This window comes from Balaenoptera physalus, assembly GCF_965194825.1.
Source record: "Balaenoptera physalus genome assembly, chromosome: 2".
NCBI lineage: Eukaryota > Metazoa > Chordata > Mammalia > Artiodactyla > Balaenopteridae > Balaenoptera > Balaenoptera physalus.
The window spans coordinates 161493203-161521127 of NC_138883.1; the positions used below are offsets into that span (position 1 = coordinate 161493203).

The following is a 27925-nucleotide window of genomic DNA, read 5'->3' on the forward strand; positions in this document are numbered from 1 at the left end:
AAGATCCCACATGCCGCAGAGCAACTAAGCCCCTGCGCTACAACTACTGAGCCTGCGCTCTAGAGCTCGTGCTCCGCAACAAGAGAAGCCACGGCAATGAGAAGCCCACGCACCGCATCGAAGAGTAGCCCCGGCTCGTCGCAACTAGAGAAAGACCGCGTGCAGCAACAAAGACCCAATGCAGCCAAAAATAAATAAATAAATAAATGTTTAAAAAAAAAAGAAAAAAAAAAATAAAATAAAATAAATTCTCTACAATGGACCCCTTTATTGCCTGCAGACGGGGAGGAGGAGGCCAGTCATTCCCATCTCCCTGTTCTTGGTTAATCACTGCCTGCCAATTAGAGTTGAAACGGATAAGTAATAAAAGTGTGTTAATTTGAAGTTTACATACATCTGAAATTTCTTTATGACCCAATACTTCCACTTCTAGGTATCTATGCTGTAAAAACACGAAAACATGTGCCCGAAGAGACATGTGCAAAATGTTCATGGCGTCAATATTTGTATTAATGAGTAGTTAGAAAAAAAAAATAGGAGAATAGCTAAATAAAATGGGGTATAAGGATATACTGACTATTTTATAGCAATTACAAGCAATAAACTAGAGCTGTAGATTTTATCTACAATACTCCAATTTTTAATTCACATATTTGTATAATTCAGATTGAGTATTTTCAAATCACAATAATCAAAGCTATAAGTAAGCAGATTATTAGCCACCATCAGTTCTCAGCAGGCCTATGGCTATTATACACCTGGTTTTCTACTACTATCTTCTTGCCACAATCACTGTGAAATACAGATGAGCTCAATCCCTTTGTTGGGAGCAAAGGTCCAGGGATCTGACTCTGTGCATTAATGTGAGTTCCTAGAGATTAATGCCCTTGGCTGAAATGGTGGCCCCAAAGGAACTCACCAGCCATCTAAGCACCGGCAAAACTTCCTGAGACAAGCATGGTGCGGACCTATGGGAGAAATCAGATTACCTTCCAAGGCATCACCAGAGAACGGGACCATCATGAGCCCATGGAAGTGCATCCTAAGGGAAGCTCCTCCCAAAACCCAAGCTGGGAGTGCCCCAGGCCAACCCCATGCACAGGAGCGGCCTGGAGCCATCTCAGTGGTGTGCAAGCAGACCCAAAGGGACTCAATTTGCGTTCAAGTTATACTCCAGTGCGTCGTGATCTGCATCAACCCCACTTCCTCCACTGCAGGGTCCCCCCAGCTGCTTATCTCCTGGGACATTACAAAACCAAGTAGCCAGCCTGCTAGAACACTAGCTGGAAGCCTCCTTTAACTAGAATTTGTGGAGCATGAGTTGTTATAATTCGTTGTTTCTTAAAGTGTTGTTTGTGCCTAATAAAAGAGGATTCTATAGTCAAGTAAGTTTAGGAAATGTTGCTTAATGTATATAATCTTACTCCCAACTCCCCACAATGTGTAATGCAAATTATCATATTAAAGGCTCAGCAGAGTTCTAGAGGAAAGAAGTCTGCTTTACTCTCAACCAGGGTTTCCCAAACTCACTGACAAAGGAACGTTTTTCCTACCTAAAAGGACTGTTTTTCAAACTTGCCTCATCTTAAGAATCACCTAGGACTACTGTTAACACGGAGGGTTCCCACTACCCAAGCACAACCCCTCCACCCCCAACCTCTGAAAGTCTTCAAGGGAAAGATCTTATCATTTAACAAGCAGCCCAGGTGGCTTATCATCAGACCAGTTTTGAAAATACTGACAAACCAGCATTGGGCCAGAAACACTACTTTCTGTTCAAATGCTTCTAAGTGATTTCCAGAGCAATTTCCTAATTTAAAGGCAGGATCCTGGGATCTACGATGTCTATTAAAGGATAAGCAATCAGGACTTCCCTGGTGGCGCAGTGGTTAAGGATCCTCCTGCCAATGCAGGGGACAGGGGTTTGAGCCCTGGTCTGGGAAGATCCCACATGCCGCGGAGCAACTAAGCCCATGCACCACAACTACTGAGCCTGCGAGCCACAACTACTGAAGCCCGAGCACCTAGAGCCCATGTTCCACAGCAAGAGAAGCCACTGCAGTGAGAAGTCCGCCCACCGCAACGAAGAGTAGCCCCCACTCGCCGCAACTAGAGAAAGCCCACACACAGCAACGAAGACCCAACACAGCCAAAAATAAATAAATAAAATAAATAAATTAAAAAAAAAAAAAAAGGATAAGTAATCAAAAAGTACTCATTTGAGGCTTACATAGATATTGTTAAAACTCAAGTTACCACAGCAATTATTCAGAACACACACCAACAGAAGATTTTTGTTGGAGGAGTATGTTATCACCAACATTCAGAATTAATAGGCACAATTCTAGACTTTCAGACTTTGCAGACAAACTTCTGGATGGTTTTATTATTACTATTAAATTTCCTACAGACACTGCACCTCTTTATCACCCACACCAGAGCAGACTACTCCTACCACCCAGTCCTTGGTACACCACTGTCTGCTTCACAGGGTTCAAATGGTACTCAGAAGTTCCAAGCCCATAAAGGAGGTGGGTGCCAAAGAATAATGGAAAGAGAAAAGTCACAAGAAAATCATCATAAAAGAAAATGAAGTGGAGAGATCTCCTGGTCCCACTTCTAGTCTGACTCCAGCGGACTGTGTGAGACAAGCTAAGAAGTGTTTCCAGGCAGTGCAGTGGAGGGACTCGGCACACAGGCTTTGAAGGTTGGCTGCTGCTGTGTGACCCTGGACAAGTCACTTAATCTCCCTGGGCCTGTCAGTTTTCTCATCTTCAAGATGGAGATAAATAATATCTGCCCCATGGAGCTGTTGTAAGGTAATAAAAGGAAAGCAGAATTAAGTGCTCTGTATATAACAGTCAGCTGTACCTGGGAAATATCTTGAAATTATTGAATCTGGATGATGAATATATAGAGGTTCATTATACTATTCCCTTTTGATGCCCTACACATACTCGCCTCAATGACTGGATGTTGGACTGACTCCAGGCATTGATTACAAAATACAAACCAAAGTGGGACCAGCACTTCCAGATCCAAGCCCCCGATGACCCGAGGCTGGTGCCCTGAACCCTTCTGCTCTGCATGGATCAGAGCCCAGCAAAAGACACAACCATGATATGAGGACTGTTGCCGAAGGAGGGAAATCACCCCAAAAGGCTGAATGAACTGAATGCAATACATCCAACAAACGACTCTAAGGCCGGAATTCCGGGGACAAGCTGGGAAGAAAGCCAGGGACCCCCTTCAGCACATGCAGGACTTTCAAGCCACCCAAGCCCGGGCGGGCAGGCAGGCAGGCAAGGAAGCCCTCAGCCAAGCTCACCCTCGAAACACAACGAAAGTCAAACCAGTGTCCTTCCCCTGCTCTCCTAAGACACCTCTCGGCCTGCCCGACAGCCTGCCCCACACGCTCCCCACAAAGCTTCCGATGTCGTAACAAGGCTTGTCGGATGCTCTTCGTGTGCGTGTGGCCTCATCAGCCCCTGACCTATGAACCAAGCTTGGGCGGGGGCCACCCCACCTCCGCACGTCTCCTAGTGCTCCTTCCGACTTCAGTTGGAGTCTTTTCCAAGGTCACCATTTAGCACACCAGCTCCGCCAGTGTCTCACTCACAGAGCAGGCCGAGCGTGGTTACAAACTAACACGCGTCCATAGGAAGCAGGAGGCCTGAGGGCCAGGGCCCACTCCTGGCTAACCTAGGACTTTAGACTGGCAGGTGTGAGTCTCACTTTCCACACCTATAAAACTGGGTAGTAATCCTGCCTCCCTATCGAACTAGTAAGGTCATGGTGAGGATCAGAATGGGTGGGACACGGGACAGCAGGACAGCTGCAGGCTGTGACGCCCACACACACTGTAGTTCCCTGAGGTGGCAGCCCCCTCCCTAACACCCCGCCCTGCTCTCTGCCCTCTTTCTGGCTCCCTTCTGTCTCTGCCCTAAAGGCTTAGATCACTACAAACAAACAAACAAACAAACAAACCAAAAACCCCCAGCTCTCCTCAGTATATGTACACTGCACCCTAGCATAAAAAGGAGTAACAGAGGACTTCTAGGGAGTCACCCATATAAATAGGTTAACACCAGACAAAATCTCTTATGCTGTGAAACAATGAATATCACACATCTTATCACAACCCCCAAGCCCAACAGCTGGGGTTCCCTTTCAACTTCTGAGCCCTCTGGAAGAAGGGAGTATTTTGATCACACCACAGAGAATCTGCTTACAAAGGAAAGCGGCTTCTCCCACTGAAAACAACACTGGTAATAAGGAAGAGCTCAGAAGCCAAGCAGACATCGATTCTGAAAAATCTAAATATAACAACAGTCACCTCCAGGTTAATTATCCAAATATCAGGGTCAGGATAAAGCGTACCAAAAAACTCTTCCAACTCTTTAAGGTAATGGCTCCAATACTCATGAACTTTTTGTCATCACATTAAAAACAAAAACAAAACAAATAAATACACTGCTTGAAGTGCTGAGAAACCAGGTCTTAATGGAGAAATGGATCCAGGTGGAACTCAGCCTCCTGTGGCTACTCAGCCTCCCGTGTCCCAGCTGCCCCCTCCCTGCACTAGCACCTGAGTTCCCTGTGCACCTCCAAATGGACACGTGGGCCAATTCCTGGAAAGAGGTGACGGTTGGAAACCACACATGCTCCGGCTGCCTGAAATGTCTTCATGAGCTCAAATGTCACCACAGAAACCCCTGAGATGTAGGTAAACAGCCAAATGTCAAATATCAAATTCTGCAGTTATCTCATGCCCTTGGGGAAAATGTCATTCACCATCAAAGTTATCAAGAAAGCACTAAAAGATGAACCACACATCCCATAAAGCAGCCTCCTTCCTTTTAACATCCAGCACAACAGGTAGCTATTTAACGTGACCTCCCCCAATACTAACCCACAGGAGTTCATGCATTAATCCCATATGTATCAATGTCCTACTCTCTCTGGGACACTGTGCCCAATGCTGGAGATGAAGAAATAAGAGCCTGGATCAAAGAAGACAGAGCTATAAATAAAGCATTGTAATACAAGACAATAATACCAGTTGATGTATGTACTTAACATCTACTATGTGCTAGTCCAGCGGGCCTCAAAATGTGGTCCCTGAATCCCCCAAGAAGCTTTCAGGGGGTCTGAAACCATCTGTATTGTAATACAAAGAAGTTTTGGCCTTTTCATTGTGTTGACTTTTGCAGTAATGGTGCAAATGCAATGGTGGTTAAAACTGCTGACGCCCAGGCACAAATCAAGGTACACCAAACTGTACCAGTAATTCTTGTATTCTTCCCCTCACGCACTCACAGAAAGGGGGGGGGGGGGAGAAAAAAAAGGCCAGTTTCACTTAAGAATGCCTTTGATGAAACAGTAAAGATAATTTTACTAGATCTCTACCCTTGAGTAAATATCTTTTTAATATTCTATGTGATGAAATGGCACGTATTTCAATGGTCACCTTGAGAAAAAGCTCTTAAGCATGTGGCAATTGAGTTGTAAGCTAAACTAGCCACTTTTTTCATAGAATATCATTTTTACCTGAAAAAAAAAAAAGACAAACTATAGTTATTCATACTTGCCTATCTGTTAATATTTGAAGAGAGCCTGTTAACTTCAAATGTGCATTGTTAATGGTATAAAATTTGAGCTTTCACTTAGAAGTCAAAACTCTAGAAACTCATGTCTGCCACCGTAACCTTGATGATTTCTAATCATCAAGACTTTTCTGATGAGATCACAGGTGAGTCAAGTGTAATTTTATTTTTATTTTTTTAATTAATTAATTTATTTATTTATTTATTTATTTATTTTTGGCTGCATTGGGTCTTCGTTGTTGCACGCAAGCTTTCTCCAGTTCCAGCGAGCGGGGCCTACTCTTCATTGCAGTGCACGGGCTTCTCATTGCAGTGGCTTCTCTTGTTGCGGTGCACGGGCTTCTCATTGCAGTGGCTTCTCTTGTTGCGGTGCACGGGCTTCTCATTGCAGTGGCTTCTCTTGTTGCGGAGCACGGGCAATAGGCACGTGGGCTTCAGTAGTTGTGGCACGGGGGCTCTAGAGCACAGGCTCAGTAGTTGTGGTGCACAGGCTTAGTTGCTCCGTGGCATGTGGGATCTTCCCGGACCAGGGCTCAAACCCGTGTCCCCTGCATTGGCAGGCAGATTCTTAACCACTGTGCCACCAGGGAAGTCCCGAGGCAAGTGTAATTTTAGATAGATTGATAGAGGTGAGTGAAGTGTAATTTTAGGTAGACAGACAGACCGATAGATGGAAAGATGGATGGATGAAATATGACAATATTTAATTTAAAAGATCTGCATAACTTGGTAAACCAATATTTTCCAAATGATCAAAGCATGATGTTACAAAACTTTGGATGGGTAAAAGATCCATTCAAAGTACAAGCTAGATCAATACATTTTAATGTAACAGAATAAATGGTTTCAGATTCCACATTGCAACTAACTTTCCGTAAACTACCACCTGTCAAGTTCTGGTATAGTATCAAAGAATATCCACATTACATTAAAAAAAAAAATGCTATAGGAAAAATACAATCTCACCATTAACATCATACTCAACGGTGAAAGGTTGAAAGCTTTTCCTCTACAATCAGGAACAAGACAAGGGTGCCTACTCTCAACATTCCTATTCAACACAGTCCTGGAAGTCCTAGGCAGAGCATCCAGGCAAGAAAAAGAAAAGGCATCAAACTTGAAAAGGAAGAAGTAAAATTGGCTCTATTTACAGATTACATGATTTTTATATATAGAAAGTCCTAAAGAGTCCACCAGAAAACCATTAGATATAATCAACAAATTCAGTAAAGTTGCAGGATACAAAGTTGACACACAAAAATCAGCAGCATTTTCTATACTAACAATGAATTATCTGAAAAAGAAATAAAGAAAACCCATTTTCAACAGCATCAAGAAGAATAAAATTCCTAGAAATAAATTTAACCAAGTAGGTGAAAATCTTCTACACTGAAAACTACAGGACATTGATGAAAGAAATCTAGAAGACACAAATAAATAAAAGGGTATTCCATGTTCATGGATTGGAATAATTAATATTGTTAAAATGTCCATACTACCAAAAGTCATCTATAGATTCAATTCAATCCCTATTCAAGATTCCAAAGGCATTTTTTACAGAAATGGAAAAAAAGCCTAAAATGTATTTGAAACCACAAAATATCCCAAATAACCAAAGCAATCCTGAGAAAGAAGAACAAAGTGGGAGGCATCTCACTTCCTGATTTCAAGCTATATTATAAAGCTATAGTAATCAAAACAGTAGGTACTGACATAAAACCATGCACATACAGTAATGGAACAGAATCAAGAGCCCAAAAATAAACCCCTGCATATACAGTCAACTAATATTTCTCAAGGGGTTCAAGCATAAACAATGGAGAAAGGACAGTTTCTTCAATAAATGCTGCTGAAAAACTGGATATTCACAAGTAGAAGAATGAAACGAGACCCCTATCTTACATCACTCACAAACATAAACTCTAAATGGATTAAAGACTTAATGTAAGACCTGAAACCATAAAACTCCTAGAAGAAAACATAGAAATAAAGCTCCCTGACATGGGTCTTGGCAATGATTTTTTGGATATAACACCTAAAGCACAAGCAACAAAATAAAAAATGAACAAGTGGAACTACATCAAACTAAAAGATTCTGCACAGCAAAAGAAACAATCAAACACGAAAGACAACCTACAGAATAGGAGAAAATACTTGCAAATAATACATCTGATAAGGAGTTAATATCCAAAACATATAAAAGAATTCAGTAACAACAACAAGAAAACACCCCAAGTAAAAATTGGCAAAGGACCTAAATAGACATTTTTCCAATGAAGACATACAGATGGCCAATAGGTACACAAAAAGGTGTTCAACATCATTACACATCAGAGAAATGCACACTAAAACCACAATGATATATCATCTTGCGCCTGTTAGAATGGCTATCATCAAAAAGATGAGAGATAACACATGCTGGTGAGAATGCGGAGAAGAGGGAACCCTTGTGCACTGTTGGTGGGATTGTAAATTGGTACAGCTACTATGGAAAACAGTATGCAGGTTCCTCAAAATATTAAAAATAGAACTACCATATGATCCAGAAATTCTACTTCTGGATATACATCCAGAGAAAAAGAGAACACACTGTTGAAGAGATAGCTGCAATCCAATGTTCATAGCAGCACTATTAACAATAACCAAGACATGGAAACAAACCAAGTGTCCACTGACAGATGAATGAATAAAGAAGTTGTGACATATATAAAATGAAATACTACTCAGCCAGAAAAAGGAAGGAGATCTTGCCTTTTGCTACAGCATGGAAAGACCACAAGGGCAATTATGCTACCTTTACTGTACCTCTGAAACGCTAAAGGGTGACTTTTGAATCCGTCTCTCCAAGTCTGTGCTATGACAGATGCACGGAGAGGAGCTTAATAAGCACAGGAAGTGCAGCACTCTGTATGCCTGCTGGTGCCTGTCACAGGCAGTCTTTTATGGGAAACCAAGAAGCACAGCAGAGACAACAGAAGAAAGAGAGATACTACGGATGAAAGTGAAGGAGAGATGAAAGAGTGGAAAAGTGGGCAGGAACCACAGAAAATGAAAGGAGAAGGGCCCCACACTTGGGATTGCACACAATGTCATCGCTGGGGACTGGCTTCTTTCACTTAGCCCAATACTCTGGAGATGCACCCAGGGTGTTGCATGGGCAGGTAGTTCGTTCCTTTTGATTGCTATGTAGCATTCCATGATATACTCATCGACCCGTTTAAAGACGTCTGGGTGGTTTCCAGTTTTTGGCTCTTCCAAATAAAGCTTCTATGAACACTCGGAAGGAAGGAAGGGAGGGACGGGGGGAGGAAGGGAGAGAAGGAGGGAGGGAGGGGCACTGACCTATCCACACTCTTTCCCTGGAGCTTTTCAACTTCCTTTCTTAAAATCTGAACCCTCATTCTTAACCCTTATTCTTTTCTGTCAAATGACAAGCATCAGAGTACCTGCTCAGCACCACTTTGTAACAAGTGCTGACAATACGCTTTTGTCTCCTTTGCATCCTGGTTTTAACAATCCAAATCTCTTCCATGGACAATGACTTCATTTTCTCCCTTTTTTGTCAGCATTCTCTTTGGCATATTTACCTATTTCCCAGAGACACATATACGAGACCTCTAGTTAGACTTCTGGTATGCTATGAACATAAACTGTTTCAGAATGCATATCTGACAAACCAAGAAACACTTCACAAAGATCACAGTTGCATCACCATTCAATGAGCTGCTTCCCAATGGCTAAATTATGAAACACCACCCCATCTGCACCTGCAAGACATTTCAACACAATCTCTAGGTTACAAGTGTCATTTATCACTAGCCTCTATGTCATGAGACATATTTTCAGCACTAAAACTTAATGTGCACTCATTCGTCACAAAGATGGATGAGAGCTAAAACCCAGTGTGACTGGCTATGGAGATGAACAGAATAGAATACTCTTAAAATATTTATATTGGTTTGTCGAGTTCTCATAGAGAAAGCTTCTTTTCCTGTTTCTCTGTTAGGAAACATCTGTATTCCTACTGAGAAAATGGAAGGATCAGCTATCCAGCAACAATGTCAACTACATTAAAAATTAATAAGAAAAAATTAACCCCACGGTACTATTCCTTCTCTGGTTTCATAAGCTATATAGTATGTATACTTCACACAGCTGACCTACTAAATGTGTAAGCCTCAGCATTTGTTCTGAAAAGGAAAGGGCCAAAAATAAATCATTTCAAGATGCCCAGGGTTCTATGGGCAAAGACAAAGCAAAGCAACTTTAATGGGGGAAACTTTAATTTTATAAGCTGCATCTCTTGCCATAAATGTTATAAATATCTAATTATGTGCTACTCCCAACTAGTTGCCAATCCAAAAAAAAACACCTGTATAAAATGATATCACTATGTGTACACTACTTTCCTAGAATAAATATGTGCTTCCTTCTATGCAATCACCAGGAAAAAAATAAAATCACTATTTGCATAGGGCACTTTACGAAACAAGTTAACACAGTCATAAAGAGCATCCACCACCTCTTTACTACACGACGTGCACAGCCATGGGATTGGAAGTTCGGAGCAGAATCCCGCATCCTTGCCCTCACTGCACTGAGGAGGAAGAGGGGGCACACTCACCCGCTCTCCTCTACCTCGTCATCCCTCCCAAGTTTCAGCCAAATGCTGTCAGGAAGCAAGGAATCTGTTATTAACAACTGTAGTGTGGACTACAGAGCACTTACTGCGTGCCAGGCCTGGGCCCCCCATCCCTAAAAGGCAGGTTTCATGATCCCCACTTTGTAGGTTAATAAGGTGACAGGATGTAACCACCCCAAGCCACACCCAGGGAGACGCAGAGCCAGGATGCAAACTCAAGTCAGCCCAACTCAGGCTTATCCTCTGATATTTACATACATTTTCTTATTACATTTTATTACAGTTTAAATTATTCCTAGATTTAAAAATCCTTTCAGTTACAACCTAGCAGAGGAAACAAAAGCATGACTAAAAATAACCATAATTTTAAGAAATGTGTTTCCATTCTCTATGGGATGAGATCTACAGTTAACCAACACCTAATGAGCACAGAGGAGGAAGGCGGAGCAGGAAAGGGTAATTCCGGCCAAGGCCTGAGCCAGCATGAGCAAAGGCACGTCATCGGCAAACAGCCGGGCCTGCTGGGAGAATGACACACGGGACAGGGGGTCCTCGAAGGCAGACGAGCGATGGCCTGGGCACCACGGAAGGCACCAGGTTCACGCCTGAGACGGTGAGTCACCTAAGCTTTGTGAAGAGAAGAGGATAACACAAGACAGACCTTTGCAAGACTAATCTCTGCAGCATCAGCGCAAGCTACCCCACGCCCGCTAACAGTGAGACTCCTCTCCCACCGACAGAACCCAGTGCTGCCGCCTGCCGCCCGCCCTCTCCTCCTTCCTGACTGCCAGAGGCAACGGAGTCCCTGGGGGAACCCCATCCCTTCCCTCCTCCTCCTCCACGATGGCTCTTTTAAATTATTCTGAATCTTCTTCCCCTCTATACCAGCTCCATCCTCTGGGCCTTCAAAACACCTAAGAATCTGTCATTTGCGGGGAAAAATAAATAAATAAAACCTGCCTTTTCATTTTCAAATCTCACAAATGAGTGGTCTCGCCCCTCACTGCTGGGCAATTTAACTTCTGTTCCCACTGAAATCTTTACAGAACACACCAAACTGCCATCATTCGCTCATCAAATGCAATGAAACTCCCCCAGTCTTCACCCACTTGCCTGAACACTCAGTATTGCTGATCATCCTCTTCGTCTTGAAGTTGTTTCTTCCTTGGACCTCTGCGGCTGCCTCTCCTGGTTCTCGTCCTAACTCTGACCACCCTTCTCCACTCGACTTCCAAACCGGGTGGGTGCTGCATCCCCACGTCCCGTCCCGGGCCCTGCAGCCTACGCCACGGGAACACTTACAACATCTCTGCCCTGTCCTAACCCTCCTCAGCTCGAGACCCACATTTAAAACTGTGGGGAGGATGAAAAAACAGGTCCCAACTGGGACAGACTTCGTTTGAAAGGGCAAGATGAAATGTTCAGAAAAGCAGGCAGAAGTGAAATTGTGGAAAGCCTCCCAGGTCAGGGAGGGTCAGCGAAGGTCACTGAGGAGGGAGGGACTCTTCAAACTGGCATTTGCAGGTTAGCCTGGCAGGGTGGTGAAGGATGGGTCTTGAAAGCAGAGGGGGCCAAGGAGACCACTGAGTCCAGCCTTAAGAAATGAGAGGGCTTCCCTGGTGGCTCAGTGGTTAAGAATCCGCCTGCCAATGCAGGGGACATGGGTTCGAGCCCTGGTCTGAGAAGATCCCACATGCCACGGAGCAACTAGGCCCGTGAGCCACAACTACTGAGCCTGCGCGTCTGGAGCCTGTGCTCCACAAGAAGAGAGGCCACGATGGTGAGAGGCCCACGCACCACAATGAGGAGTGGCCCCTGCTTGCTGCAACTAGAGAAAGCCCTCGCACAGAAACGAAGACCCAACACAGCCAAAAATAATTAATTAATTAATTTAAAAAAAAAAAAGAAATGAGAGCAGGAGCGAGTGTGGCGACAGTGGCAACAGAAAGGAAGAGGAGGTCCCCTCTCACCAGCCCGCCACCACTAACCAGGTACCATGTTCCTCCTGCGTCTCCTCGGTAACGCTGGGCAGTGCTGTTACCGACATCATCCACATACAGTCCCTGCTGTGAAGGGAGACACAGGCTAGGTGGGGATGACAGGAAAAGATATCCAGCCTTTAAAAAAAAAAAAAAACCTCACAGAACAAAAAGTGAAATAAACTATCTGAGAGGCAATCAACAATGAACAGAGTTTAAGAGCTTCTATCCAAAGTAGTAACACTACCTGACCAAGTCTCCAGATAACCACACAGCAACAGAAACAGAAGATCCCTGATCATTATCATGCAATGTCTATAACTAGCTAAGTTAGAAAAACGTTCAACTGAGGCTTCATAACCAGCCCACTTCCAGGCACACACCAAATACATATAAACGCCCGAAGAATATGGGTAGGGTGAAAGACAGAATTCACCTCCCCCCTTTGAGCATATGCCCTCAATAGTGAAATCTCGGGGTTGTAGTGAGGCTTGTAGGAGCTAAGGCTTTAGGGCAAATCATCTGAGCAATTTACTGAAAACACATATTCCACAGTTCCATCCTTACAAATTCTGATTTAGAAATCTGTGTTTTCAAATAGCCATCCAGGGAATTCTGATCCAGAACAGTGTACCAGTCACCCTTTTAAATGCTCTCAGAAGTGGTCTGCCAAGCCTAGAGTAACACAAGTCAGAATTCAAATGCACTTTATTAAGATATTTGGTCGCCTCTAATCTAATAAAAATATTGATTTCTCTGGGGTCCAATTTATGAAACTCACACAAATGTGATAACGTGCAGAAGCAGAAAAGTACTCCATCACACATTAGTAGGCTTCATCTCAGAAACACACCTCAACTGCATATTTTTATATATGTTCAGCTCACCTAAGTCAGTTCAGGACACTAATAAAAATCCTGTGAAAATCTCAGGCAAGAAAAATTTAATAGGGGAAGGCCCAATGGAGCAGTTTTCTCAAATGGGTATATTAAGCTATAAAACGAAGAATGCTGTCCACCACCCAGTTCTACCTACAGTACACCATGAAAGGAATTCAGGGTGAAGATCAGGAATGAGGCACTCCATGTTCTGGGAAACAGGCAGAACAGGCCCTCACACAGTTAGGTATTTTTAGGAGAAAATTTTATGAACACAGATCCTGACATCTTCCCATACTTAGAAAAGCACTAAAATCATTAACTGAGATATCTGTTGCTCGTGACTAGCAGCAACTTCTACCGAGAGGCGTGCCTGATTACACACACCCTTCACCAAAATCACACACGTGCTTGTCTCTGTGGAGCAGGTCCTCAGAGCTATCCAAGAGGCTGTCTGCCAGGCTACAGTCCTTAATGGGACCACCACCCCACCCCAATCAAACTGAAACTCACAGCTCTAACGTTGTGCGTTTTTTTTCCCAAGTCAACAAAGCCAAGAATTTATTCTCTTATATTTTCATAACTCTTTTCCATAAAAAAATTGATTGGGCGCTTCCCTGGTGGCACAGTGGTTGAGAATCTGCCTGCCAATGCAGGGGACACGGGTTCGAGCCCTGGTCTGGGAAGATCCCACATGCCACGGAGCGACTAGGCCCGTGAGCCACAATTGCTGACCCTGCGCGTCTGGAGCCTGTGCTCCGCAACAAGAGAGGGCGCAATAGTGAGAGGCCCGCGCACCGCGATGAAGAGTGGCCCCCACTTGCCGCAACTAGAGAAAGCCCTCGCACAGAAACAAAGACCCAACACAGCCATAAATAAATAAATAAATAAATAAATAAATAAATAAATAAATAAATATTTAAAAAATGGATGAGGAGCAATGACTTCATGCACAGATATATACCCTGGAGACTCAAAAGCATATCACAGAATTACTCCGATTTAAAAAAAAAAAAATTGATTGGAATTTCTTCTGTGTTTTCTGAAAGCAAGAATCCAAGTTTTCAGGGATCACAGAAACAGTTCTGTTTAGGACTTGCCAGAGACCACAATCTCCCTGGACTCTGCTGAGCCTTTCATCCTTGGCTTTCCAAATGTGATGAACAACAAATCTACCCCTGAAACCAGACAACGTTCACTCCCTTAACAGTTTGGCTGAAGCCTCTGGCGGGATGCAATATGGTGCTAATGGGTCCAAAGTCCCAGGTGGGATCTCTGTCAAGGCTCATCTGTCCTGCTCTGTTCCTCTGTCCCACTGACACCCGCAGGGGGAAGTCAGTACCCACACAGTCACCAGCACCTCAGACACTCTTAACTAACCTTGCCCCTATCACAGTGCAAGGCCATCTCTGCCTGATGATGAATTAGTCCAGAACACTTTTTGTGCATTTGGCACTGGACTACTTCCACAAAGCAAGCTGGGTGGTGTCCATGATGTCAGACCAGCAGGAAGTTCCTCAAGATAACAGGCAGGATACTGCCACTCCTTCCCATACACCAGGAAAGTGGAAAACACTGAAGGATTTCTCAATAGAGCGATGAGATCTCAGAATTCAGTGGTGGAAAGTACACCAGATTGGAGTCTGGAGAGCTGCTCGCCCAGCCCCACTGATCAGCCTTTCAGCAGTCTTGTGACCTGGGATAACTCGGAGCCTCAGTTAAGGAGACAGTAAGATGATCTCTGAGGCCCCTCTGAGGGGCCAAAGCAGTCTACAGATTCAATGCAATCCCTATCAAATTACCAATGGCATTTTTTATGGAACTAGAACAAATCATCTTAAAATTTGTATGGAGACATAAAAGACCCCAAATAGCCAAAGCAGTCTTGAGGGAAAAAAACGGAGCTGGAGGAATCAGACTCCCTGACTTCAGACTATACTACAAAGCTACAGTAATCAAGACAGTATGGCACTGGCAAAAAAACAGAAACATAGGTCAATGCAACAAGATAGAAAGCCCAGAGATAAACCCACGCACCTATGGTCAACTAATCTATGATAAAGGAGGCAAAGATATACAATGGAGAAAAGACAGTCTCTTCAATAAGTGGTGCTGGGAAAACTGGACAGCTACATGTACAAGAATGAAATTAGAATACTCCCTAACACCAAACACAAAAATAAACTCAAAATGGATTAGAGACCTAAATCTAAGACTGGACACTATAAAACTCTTAGAGGAAAACATAGGAAGAACAGTCTTTGACATAAGTCACAGCAAGATCTTTTTTGATCCACCTCCTAGAGTAATGGAAATAAAAACAAAAATAAACAAATGGGACCTAATGAAACTTCAAAGCTTTTGCACAGCAAAGGAAACCATAAACAAGACGAAAAGACAACCCTCAGAATGGGAGAAAATATTTGCAAACAAATCAACGGACAAAGGATTAATCTCCAAAATATATAAACAGCTCATGCAGCTCAATATTAAAGAAACAAACAACCCAATCCAAAAATGGGCAGAAGATCTAAATAGACATTTCTCCAAAGAAGACATACAGACGGCCACGAAGCACATGAAAAGATGCTCAACATCACTAATTATTAGAGAAATGCAAATCAAAACTACAATGAGGTATCACCTCACACCAGTTAGAATGGGCATCATCAGAAAATCTACAAACAACAAATGCTGGAGAGGGTGTGGAGAAAAGGGAACCCTCTTGCACTGTTGGTGGGAATGTAAATTGATACAGCCACTATGGAGAACAATATGGAGGTTCCTTAAAAAACTAAAAATAGAATTACCATATGACCCAGCAATCCCACTACTGGGCATATACCCAGAGAAAACCGTAATTCAAAAAGACACGTGCACCCGAATGTTCATTGCAGCACTATTTACAATAGCCAGGTCATGGAAGCAACCTAAATGCCCATCAACAGACGAATGAATAAAGAAGATGTGGTACATATATACAATGGAATATTACTCAGCCATGAAAAGGAACGAAATTGAGTCATTTGTTGAGACGTGGATGGATCTAGAGACTGTCATACAGAGTGAAGTAAGTCAGAAAGAGAAAAACAAATATCGTATATTAACGCATGTATGTGGAACCTAGAAAAATGGTACAGATGAACCGGGTTGCAGGGCAGAAGCTGACACACAGATGTAGAGAACAAACGTATGGACACCAAGGGGGGAAAACTGCGGTGGGGTGGGGATGGTGGTGTGCTGAATTGGGCAATTGGGATTGACATGTATAAAGTGATGTGTATAAAATTGATGACTGATTAAAAAAAAAAAAATCGTTCAGAGTTCCTATATACCCTTTGTCCAGCTTCCCCCAAAGTTATAACACCTTATATACACAGTTTTAAAAACTAAGAAATTAACATTGGTACAATACTTTCAATTAAATATTTTATTTAGATTAATAATCTTTTTTATTTTTTTACCTAGTATTATATATACTTAACTGGCCATTTATTTATTTAGTTAGTTAGTTAGTTATGGCTGTGTTGGGTCTTCATTGCTGCGCGCGGGCTTTCTCTAGTTGCGGCAAGAAACGAGAGTAGTAGTTGGGGCTACTCCTTGTTGCGGTGCGCGTGCTTCTCACCATGGTGGCTTCTCTTGTTGCGGAGTTCTGGCTCTAGGCGTGCAGGCTTCGGTAGTTGTGGCTCACAGGCTCTAGAGCGCAGGCTCAGTAGTTGTGGCACATGGACTTAGTTGCTCCGAGGCATGTGGGATCTTCCCAGACCAGGGGTCGAACCCGTGTCCCCTACATTGGCAGGTGGATTCTTAACCACTGCGCCACCAGGGAAGACCCCTTAACTGGCCGTTTCTAAGCATACAAAGATTAGTAGGGGCAAAAGAGAACTGACAACCTCAAATCCAGAGAAGTTAACCAAAAAATCTTGATTTGCATTAAGTAATCCAATATCTTGACAGTAACGGCATACAAATGAGGGAGAATTCGTCTGTGACTTATTATTTTTGAAGTTCAACATTTTTCAACTGGTGGTAGGAAGCACAGAAATGTTTCCTCACTTGTTAAGCATATAAGAAATAAATCTAGGTTTTGGTTTGATTTTAAGATACAAGGCTGCAGTAAAAATAAGGCAATCACTCTTTGCTACACATGTCTTCATATCATAAGGACCATTTAAACATAAACATATGTATATTTTTTTTTCTTTTCTTTTCTAGCTGAGTATAAAATTTATGTTACTCTTGCTCTCAAATGTCCTCCAGGGAAAAAGATAACCTGTCCTACTTATACTCCATAAACCTCACCAGCTCAACAAACACTACTAGGCAAGTTTGAGGTAGAACTGACTGTTACATACGTAACCCAGTGATAAAAATCTTTCACGTGCACTTAGAATTTTCCACCTCCCAGAGCACTGATGTTCAAAGTTCAACATGTTACAAAACACATTTGTTTAAATTGACTGATTGTTAAACACATGCTAATTGGCTCGTTTCAAAAGCACATACAAGGTGGTCTTGAACTTAAATGAGCACTAGGAGAGCTCAGAAAATGTCCACAGTTTGACAAGTAGGGCCCAATTCTAACTTAGGACCATTCCCCAAATCAGATTTATACAGCTTTTGCTTTGGTAAAGTCCTCAATTTGTAAAAGAAGATGGCTTTTAAAAGTTCAAAAGTTATAAGAGTTAACAGGCAAATCATATAAAGAACCCAAAGTTTTGAAAAAACACAAACAGTAGCTGGAAAAAATGAAGCATAAAAACATACAATTCTCAGAGGTAAAATGTCTAGTAAGCATATTAATGTAGGTAGTGCTCCTATTAAAGCTGACTTTCACATAAGAATTCAAAACTCTTCAGAAATATGTCATCTCTTGATATTCTACACTACTATGAACACACATTCAAACATGATCCTAATGTGTGGAGAAAAGGAAACCCTTGGTATACTGTTGGTGGGAATGTAAATTGTTGCAGCCACCATGAAAAACAGCATGAAGGTTCCTCAAAAAATTGAAAATAGAACTACCACATGTCCAGCAATTCTACTTCTAGGTATATACCGGAGAAAACAAAAACACTATGTCTGTCTGCACTCCCATATTCATAGCAGCATTATTTACAATAGCCGAGACATGGAAACAACCTATGTGTCCATCAACAGATGAATGGATAAAGAAGATGTGGTATTTTTATACAATAGAGTATTAGCCATAAAGAAGAATGAAATCTTGCCATTTGTGACAACATGGATGGACCTTGAGGGGATTATGCTAAGTGAAATGAGTCAGACAGAGAAAGACAAGTACCGTATGATTTCACTTCTATGGGGAATCAAAAAACAAAACAAATGAACACATAAAACAAAACAGAAACAGACTCATAGATACAGAGAATAAACAGGTGATTGTCAGAGGGAGGGGAGTGGGGGGATGAGTGAAATAGGTGAGGAAGGTTAAGAAATACAACTTCCAGTTATAAAATAAGTCATAAGGATGTAATACACAGCATAGAGAATATATTCAATATTACTGGAACATCTCTGTATGGTAACAGATGGTAACTACACTTATTGTGGTGATTGTTTTATGATATATAGAAATATTGAATCACTATGTTGTACACCTGAAACTAATATAATACTGTAAGTCAATTATCCTTTTTTTTTTGGCTGTGTTGGGTCTTCGTTGCCGCATGCAGACTTTCTCTAGTTGCAGTAAGCGGGGGCTACTCTTCATTGCGGTGCGCGGGCTTCTCATTGAGGTGGCTTCTCTTGTTGCGGAGCACGGGCTCTAGGCGCACGGGCTCAGTAGTCGTGGCTCACGGGCTCTAGAGTGCGGGCTCAGCAGCTGTGACACACGGGCTTAGCTGCTCTGCAGCATGTGGGACCTTCCTGGACCAGGGATCGAACCCATGTCCCCTGCATTGGCAGGAGGATTCTTAACCACTGTGCCAGCTGGGAAGTCCAGTCAATTATACTTAAATTAAAAAAATCATCCTAATGGTACATCTGACCACTCCACCACATCATATTTTTAAATTAATTAAATGCATAACATTATATTGAACCAACTTAAAAACTTACGTCTGGTGGTCAGAAAGCAATCTTCTGGTATATCTAATTATATGCGGAACAAACAGGATGTAAAATTCAGTCAACTTTGTGTCATGCTAGCTTGAATAACTTAAAGGAATAATCAAAAGAACGTTTAGTTAAATCTGAATACTTGAATTTCACCCCTACTTGCCTCCTCTGTTTTGAATTATGGGTGAAGGGCTAAAAGACCAGAAGTCATATGAGAAACGAGATCAAAGAATCCCAAATCACCAAGAGCTGCTGCAAACACACATTTTCCTCAAGTAAAATGACTATAAGTCTGGATCCTTTCATCATCTCTTTGACAACAATCTGAGGATGAAAACATTCAGATCCTTTCACATTACTAGACCTAGAAAATTACATTCTTAACAGGAATATATTAAAATGAATCTTGTAAAAACTAATTATCACTTAACACTGAGAGAGACTGTGTAAAACCTGTCTATGCCCCCAAAGCTTACCCTCTCCTTCCTCAAAGCCAATTCTTCCTCCTCCTTCTCCGGTTTCCACTCACCAACACAGCATCCTGCCGTCTCCAAGGATCCTGAATTCCAAGGCTGCTCCATTCATTCTCTCGGGTGGGCAGGGTGGGTGCTCTGAGGGACTCAGAGTCTGTCTGGGGCTGGGGGTGCGGCAGCAGGGCACGTCCATAACTTTCTTTCCAAGACCCCCATCCCACCTCAGACTTCCCACTGGCTCCAGTCTTTTCCTGTTCACATCTAGCTCCCATAGCTCCAACATATTCATCTTCCTGGGCCACTCTGACCAGCTGAGCCTACTACCCAAAACCAGATGCTCCTAAACGCGGCACTCAGGACAGCCTGACCTAGGATTCTCAAACAAATGCCGTCTAGGGGTTTAGGTCGGATATAAAGAGTACACTGGACAGAAAAAAAGGTCCCAAGAACAGCCTGATGCACACAAGAGCTAATCACAGAACAGACGTGTGGCCAGGTGGATCAGGACAAGGGGGCAGTGGAACAACCAGGTCAGCGACCATCAGAGGCCGTATGACATCTCCGCGTGGAGGTGTCAGCCATATTACACGTGGAAAAGTGCAGAAGAACGGCCCCGCCACGGTGCCCCAGCAACCCCACCCCCCCTACACAGCCCCGGAAGCAGATCTGTCCTGGAGGAGCACCTCATGCCCCTCCCGGAACACGAGAGGAGGGGGCCTGAGGAGCCCCAGGAGGCTGCCTTAGTCTGTTCCGGCTGCTGTAACAGAATACCACAGCCTGGATGGCTTATAGACACCAGAAATTGATTTCTCAGTTTTGGAGGCTGCAAGTCCAAGATCAGGGTGCCAGCACGGTGGGGTGAGGGCCCTCTTCTGGCGTGCAGGCTTCTGACCGTATCCTCTCCTAGTGGAAGGGGCAAGGGAGCGCTCTGAAGTCTCTTTTACAAGGCTCCACCCTCACGACTCAAGCACTCCCAAAGGCCCTACTTGAATACCAACACAATGGCCATGAGGATTCCAACATGTGAATTCTGGGGAGACACAAACTCTCAGACCATGGCAGAGGCCAACTCCCATCGGCCTCCCGCCCTCTATGACTGCCTGCCGGATTCTGGTGAAGTATGGGGCCTTCCACACACTCCGCCCTGCTCCGAGTAGACATCCAGAACATAAACCCACACAGACTTGGCTTCACGGCAGCGGGGTGCCTGCAACTCACACAGTCACTGGTCCCTTTTATTTCAGTGTCACCCTTTCTGGTGTGTGGTTCACAAGGATTTTGGGACACCGGCTCCTTTGTCTGTATAGGTAATCTACCATCTAAATCTGAAAGTGATTTGTAATATCTTTATAGGTCAAATGGGTCAGACCTTGGCCTTGCCTTGTCCTCTGTGTGTGAGCCGGTGAAGAGGACTGTTCGTTACCAAAGTCCGCCTTTCCGACCTCACTTGTTCTTATGCACAGACAGTCTCATCTTCCTCCACTAAACCCTCCACCCCAGGGAGCAGAGCGGGCGCTTGTCTTCAGTTTTTCCAGCTCCAGGTAGAAGGCTTTACACGTTGGCAATACTCAATAAATACCGTCAACATCTCACTCAACTATCTTGTCCCTAAGCTACCGGCAGATAACCTGCCGCTCTCTGATTTCAAAGAACCAGCAAGCAAAATCATGCGAGTTTACAAAAAGAGAGACTTGCTTAAGGCCACATCTTCAGGCACCAAGGTTGGCTACTGACATTACTGTGATGTTCTGTAAAGGAAAATATTGCATCCATATTTCTTAAGGGGGAAAACGTTTTCCAAACCAAGAGAAAAATTATTTCTAAAAGGCAAATATCCTGTGAGAAATTAAGGAAGTGTTCAAGGAATGAGGAGGACATATCAAAAGGACAAAGCTGATAAAGAAACCACTTTGTAGTTTGAAGAGGCTCCCACCAACCAAATCTGGGACAATCTGAGCAACAACAAAAAATAAGAAGAACATATTGCAACTCACTGAATAAAATAAGAATCCATGACTCCAAACTGGCAAATATATAAATGAGAAGGAAGAGCTCGCCCACACATCAGATGCCTACCCAAAACACGGGAGGACCTAAGTCACCAATGGACACTGAAGCTCACGAGAAAAAACTGATCAGAAACGGGGCATTTACATAGTCTCAATCTCCCCACAAATTACTACTATTAATTAAAGCTACATTATGCTGAAGAAACCCAGATGGTACCACTCCTTAACCGAGTATAAAGTCAACATCAGCAGCCCTGGGATGAACAGGACACGTGTGCCCCTGGATGTGATGCACCACGTCTGCGGTATTCCTGCTGAAAATGCAGAACCTGAAGCAAATCAAGAGAAAACATCAGACAAACCCAAACTAAGGGGTAATTTAAAAATAACTGGCCTGTGCTCTTTAAAAATACCAAGGTCAAGAACCACAAAACGTTTATTAGATGTGAAATGAATGCACTATCTCTACTGTTCTAATACTTACTGAGCACCTTCTATGTGCCAAGTGCTGTTCTAGGTAATGGGGATCAAGATGGACAGAGTCCCTACCCTCCTGGAGTTTACATTCCGGCAGGCGGAGGACGGCGGGAGGACACATAACAAATAGGCAAACAAGGTAAAGTGACAGAGAGCGATGGGGCTGGGGCTGGGGCTGGGGCTGGGGCTGGGGCTGGGGCTGGGGCTGGGGCTGAGCTGTGGCAGAAGGCTCCTCTCTCTGCTTGCACTCCTGCCCAGGGGCCAGCCCGGGAAGAGCACGCAAGGCAGGAGGAATAAAGGATGCACAGCCCTGACACAGAGGCAGGCTTGGCAGTTTGAGAAGCACCGAGGAGTCGCTAGATGAGGAAGGAGGTCTGTGCACAGGCAGGGGCGCGGGAAGGAGACTGTGTCTGAGCGAACCCAACTGGGGCCAAGTGGGGCTGTAAGCAGAGGGACAAGATCAACTCCACATGTGTAAAGGGGCGAGAGACTGGATTATAAGAAATAACAGATTGAAGAGAATGGATCATAAGAAGCAACTAACAAGAAGAAGCTGGAGAAACTTGCTGCATTGTCCCAGAGATTCTGCAACTGCAGTTGACAGTCTTTTTCCCTACCAGATTCTAACAGGAAATAGCAGCGTCATTACCAAATCTACATCTACAATAATGGAGTACTGTGTGAGGAATGTATTAGGGTAAATAGTGGGAGCTGACTTTTCCAAAGGAGCACCAACCGGCAAACCTCGCAAAAATCAGCAGACTCTGAAACACTCAGAACACCCTCTGGGTCTCCACACCCACCTGTGCCAACGCCACTTGCCGGCTCTCCCCACCCAGGGACCTGTAAGGGCTTAGCATTCCCAGAGACCATTCTGCCAGTTTCAATTTTTAACCAACAGAGCAACATCCTAAAATGTACAAGCTTAAGTATTTACCGCATATTAATCTGCTTTAATTGCTGCCGCTATTGGACTGTTCAAATCAAACTCCAAAACAAAACTCAAAACTCAAAACTCAAAACTCAACCAACTTGTCTACAAAGCAAAAAGAAAGATACCTCTGGGAAAGGCTTTCAGTTGCTATCTTTATAACACAAAATTTCTTACGGCTAAGTCAAAGTATGCAAAAATGTCAATAAAAACCTTCTGTGCACCTTTATAATTTATTGAAATCAATTAAAGCCAAAAACAGTGTTATGAAGACACTTAAGTGGGCAGTTTTAGAACAGAACAAAAATGCTTATTTCAATTCAAGTTACATAAACTGCTAAAAAAAAAAATCTAAGATAGGAAAGCTGACAGATGTTCACAGTGTAAGAGCATTTTTTTTTAAGTGGATAAACCTGGAATTTATAAGGGGCAAGCTAAGAAAGAGCAAGAAAGAGAAACAGTAATTTTAGTAAGTTTCCCAGCTTTCAAATTAACAGATGTCTCAAAGACTTTTTATTTTAATTTCTTAATAGAGATAACCATGCTTTTCTGCTAAGGTCCCTCTTTTCCAAACTATTTGTGAAACTTACCCCTAACTTGAGTTTTACCCAAATTCATTCATTTTAGGTCTACTAGGGAATTCCTTTTCCTACCAGGGAAAACTGAAACATGGATTTTAAAAATACATATCTGATAAAATTATTTCCAAATGCCCTTCTCTGAAATGTGCTTCCCCCAACCATTCACCACCCCCTGCAACCTCACCCTTTTATCCACTTCCATAACAACAGAGGTAAAGCTTCTGTAGTCATGTCCAGACCCCCCACCTTGACCTTCATCCACCACAGCTGACTGGACATCTCTCACAGGGGAAGCCACCCCATTAGCTGGGTGGAGTGCATGCAATCCTTCCTCCTGGGAAACTGGAACACTGAGATTCTAGTCAGTCTTTTGTGGTCTTAGAATCGAGGGAGAGAGGGAGGGAGAGAGGGAGAGAGGGAGAGAGGGAGGGAGGGAGGGAGAAAGGAAGGAATTTTACAGAGAGAATAAAAATTGACAGAAAAATAAATTTGAGACATGGAGAAAGATAAGACCAACTAAGCCTGACAAGAGAATTTAAAAGTAAAATACTGAAGAGACAGCTGCCTCTGTTCCTACAGGCTGTCCAACTCCCAACTCCAGTTCCCTATGAGACTCAGGTATGCTCCTGGCCCTTGCTTTCCATGAAATGTCTTCATGTACTTGCAGTAACTCTTCCCTCCTGCACTCCCCACCCATTTTGCTCAAGCAGTTTTGGTGGACTACCATTACATACAAGCAAAAGAATCTTGTTTAACGCCTGCGGTAAGCAGCCTCCAATATAGCCCCCCCCCCCAAACACCTCTAGGTATTCACACTCTTATGTAACACTGTTCCCTTGGGTGTGGGCCGGACTTGAGCAATGATGGAATGCCATTTCTAACTCAGGTACAGAAAGGCTGCGGCACCTACCCTAGGGGTCTCTCTTGCCCTCCCAGATCACTTGCTCTAGGGGAAGCCAGCTGCCATGGTGGGAGCTGCCCCTGGAGAGGCTGGCAAGGCAAGGAACTGATGTCTGAAGCCAGCAGCCAGCGAGCACCTGAGGCCTTGGAAGGAGATTCTCTTCTCCTGGTTGAGCCCTAAGAGGACCACGGCCCCAGCTGACAGCTCGACTGCAATTCTACCAGAGACCCTGAGCTAAGGTGTGCCGGAGTCCCGACTCACAGACACTGAGAGATGATGAATACTGTTGTTCTAAGCTACTAAATTTGGGGGTAGTTTGTTACACAGCCTCATTAGCCCACAAGCCACAACGAAGAGCCAGCGCAGCCAAAAAAAAAAAAAAAAAAAGATTAATCTCCTTTGGGGAATATTTAACTTTGTGGCAAGAACCAGTGTGAAAGGCCCTGACCCCCAGCAGGAGACTTGCTCCCGCCTGCACACCACCCAGAACGAGCCGTGTGGCGCTGGGGAGCAGCCCTCCCAGCAGCTTGGCTGCCTGACCTGAAGCGTGAGGACCTCGCTGGTACCTGATGGTATGAACACTCCGTGATTCTACGAAGGCTAATGTCTCATACCCAACAAAAACAGCACATTGCTTTTACAGTTCTCAAGACATTATTCTGTCTTCCACGTTACAACTTTGAGTAATCATTTCCCAGAATCCAGAGTATATGCAAAATACTCAAGAAACTGCTCTCCAATGCACATCCATCCATTATGAAATCTTTTAGAACAAACGTCCCCCTAAGGAGCATAATTCATTAAATAAGATGTTTGGGGACTAAGCCACCGATAGGTTCAACATTACCTACTGACTTCAAAACGAAGTTATGCCCCAATGCACGCAGGATCTTTCTGAAGCAGTTTCCCTGCACCCTTTCCCGCCCCTTCCCCACTCCCACTCCTCTTGCCCTCAGCACCAGGCTGTCTTGGCAAAGCCTTCCCTGACCACATCCCCTCACCACCTAGGACAGAGATCATCATTTCAGCCTCCCTTCTACCTCTGTATATGGTATTGTAATCACTTATCTGCATATCTGTCTCCCTTAAAGGATCATTAGGTCCTTAAGGGCAAAGTCCAAGCTACATTGATCTTTGCATTCCCAGCATCCAGTGGGGAGCCTGGAACTGATTAGTACTTGGATTGACCAATATTTGTTGACCGGTAGAAGAACTGAACCTTAACCTCCAACAGGGGGCATCAAATTCCCGCTCGTATGCAAAATGCCAGCATAGCACTGCCCGCGATAGCCAGGGCTCTGAGCCCAGTCATCACAGGCACCACGAGTTCCCCCTGCAAGTGATGGAAAACAGACGTCTCTCGGCCAACACTTGCTGCTGAATTCCATTTTCTCTCCAACTCCTGCTTCTCCGTGGCTGAAGACAACACATTCTAGAAATACTTCTCACAAGGAATTTACCACTTGCTAGACATGTTAGTTTAAAAGGAAAGGAAGCCCCCCTAACTTCTCAGCTTGTCTAGTTCCTCACAGCATTAGCATTCTGCTTATGTGGCCTCTTTTATCTACAATGAGAATTCCAAACTAAACAACTGTCACCACTTCTGAACTCTGGAGAAAAAAAGGAAAAAAAAAAAAAAAAGCTTTCTGATTAGTTTTGCAGCCACAGTCATCCTACAAACTGATCCCACGCTCAGCAATAACCGTCATTTCAAATAAAAACGGTACTGGGAACGCTGTATTCTCGGTAGACTTCCCGGAACAAAACAAGTGAAATGAAGGCCAAGACATCATACCCCAAGTGTCTTATAATAATACCTGAAAATCAGGTAAATTACGTACACCCTCAGGAGCAAACCAAACAACATGGCCAACACAGGTATCAGTGATCACGCCTACCTGGCCAAAGCGCATAACGAGCAATGGCCCTAAAAACTGTTGGGCTGAAGACCTTCAAGAGGAGCACTGCTGTTTACTAAGAAAATAGGATTCAAATTCATATTGGATACCCCTTTATATACTGGTTACCTGTTCACCAAAAGAGGTCTCGTAAGGGCACCTAATAAGAAGCACTTCTGTTCATCGTGTCCCACGGTTTTGTTTTATATGCTTAAAACAAAAGTACTTAAAATATTCTATAATCATAATCTTCTGTCTCAAGTTACATTCCTGGTCCCCACGAACTGCTAAGCACCCCTACCTTAAGTGGTACAGAAGACATTTTGTCGTATTTCTTCTTGTGCAAACAGATTCTCTAGACAGCCTGCCCACAAAAGCAGCTGAAAGAACTATGACACACTTCGCTTGGGTAAAGCCAGACCTTCCTTCCCTGAAAGACCTCTTATTTCATGCACACAGGCATATACTGGGCCTGGTTAAACTTCAGATTCACTCTAAAAACAATACTGAAGGTCACTTCAGAGGGCCTCAGAATACAGAAGGAACAGAGAGAAAATGACCAAGGTCTGGCTGCCTCTGCATGGCTCATCTCCGTGTCACGTCCAGATGTGCTACGCGGACCAGGAGGGGCTCGTCCTTGTAACTGCAAGCAGCGCTGCTACAGGGCTCCGCGCGCACGTGGACAGGCAGCCCCGGAAGCAGGGCCAGCCCCAATGCTCTGTCCTCCCATCTTTCTGCCGGGAGCCTTTTTAATTCTGCCGTCGAGGCCCAGGCAGCCGGCTTCCCTCTGAGCTCCGCAGCAAGGCTGCTGACCACCTCGCTAATCAACGGCTGCACCTGGACAACGGGGACGCTTCCTAATCAGCGGTCTGTGCTACACGGGCACCGCAGGCGTTGACTGTGCACCTTCAACTCTCAGGCTCTGGAGGAACCTCTTCAGCTTCAGGAGCCACTTCCATTTCTATCTTTATAGGTAATTTTACAACTAAGGGATTGACATTTTGGGTTCAAATATTCATAGAGGCAAGGTTTAATTGTCAGGAATACAGCATCACCACATTTTTTTGAGCTTTCTTCACCTAGGCAAGCTACAAATCAAGACTTGAATTTCTAAACCTCAAATCAAATCAAGTCTTGAAATCAAATGACCTGTTCATCCCCAAACTTTTTTCCTTAAGAGTATAACAGTGCAACACAGATACGACACCCAGAGGGGTTTCCCCCCAAGTTTTCTATTAAGCATGACCTTGAATACCAGACCCTGAATCAAACACCTTTTCTGTTCACCCACCACCTGCCTCAGGAAGCCAGGTCACCCAGCTGCAGTGATGAGATTTGAAAAGGTCCACAAAAATACAAAACTGCACTGAGCACTCAAACCAAGCCAAAGCGACGTCAGAAAACAGATCAGAGCTTTACCAACTCAAACAGACCATCTTTATATTCCTCCTCAAAACAGACTCTCA

General features: G+C 43.8%; 1 protein-coding gene and 1 long non-coding RNA gene across 3 annotated transcripts in view; both read right to left on the reverse strand.

The window, feature by feature from the left end:
• The window catches only part of LOC309655059, a 38172-nt gene extending 15855 nt beyond the window's left edge, over positions 1-22317 (reverse strand). Inside the window, exon 1 of the long non-coding RNA XR_014260591.1 lies at positions 264-22317. This is a non-coding gene — a long non-coding RNA (uncharacterized lncRNA). The remainder of the gene's footprint in view (positions 1-263) is intronic.
• The window catches only part of CCNY (cyclin Y), a 122356-nt gene that overhangs the window by 84062 nt on the left and 10369 nt on the right, over positions 1-27925 (reverse strand). The gene's annotated exons all lie outside the window — the stretch shown is intronic.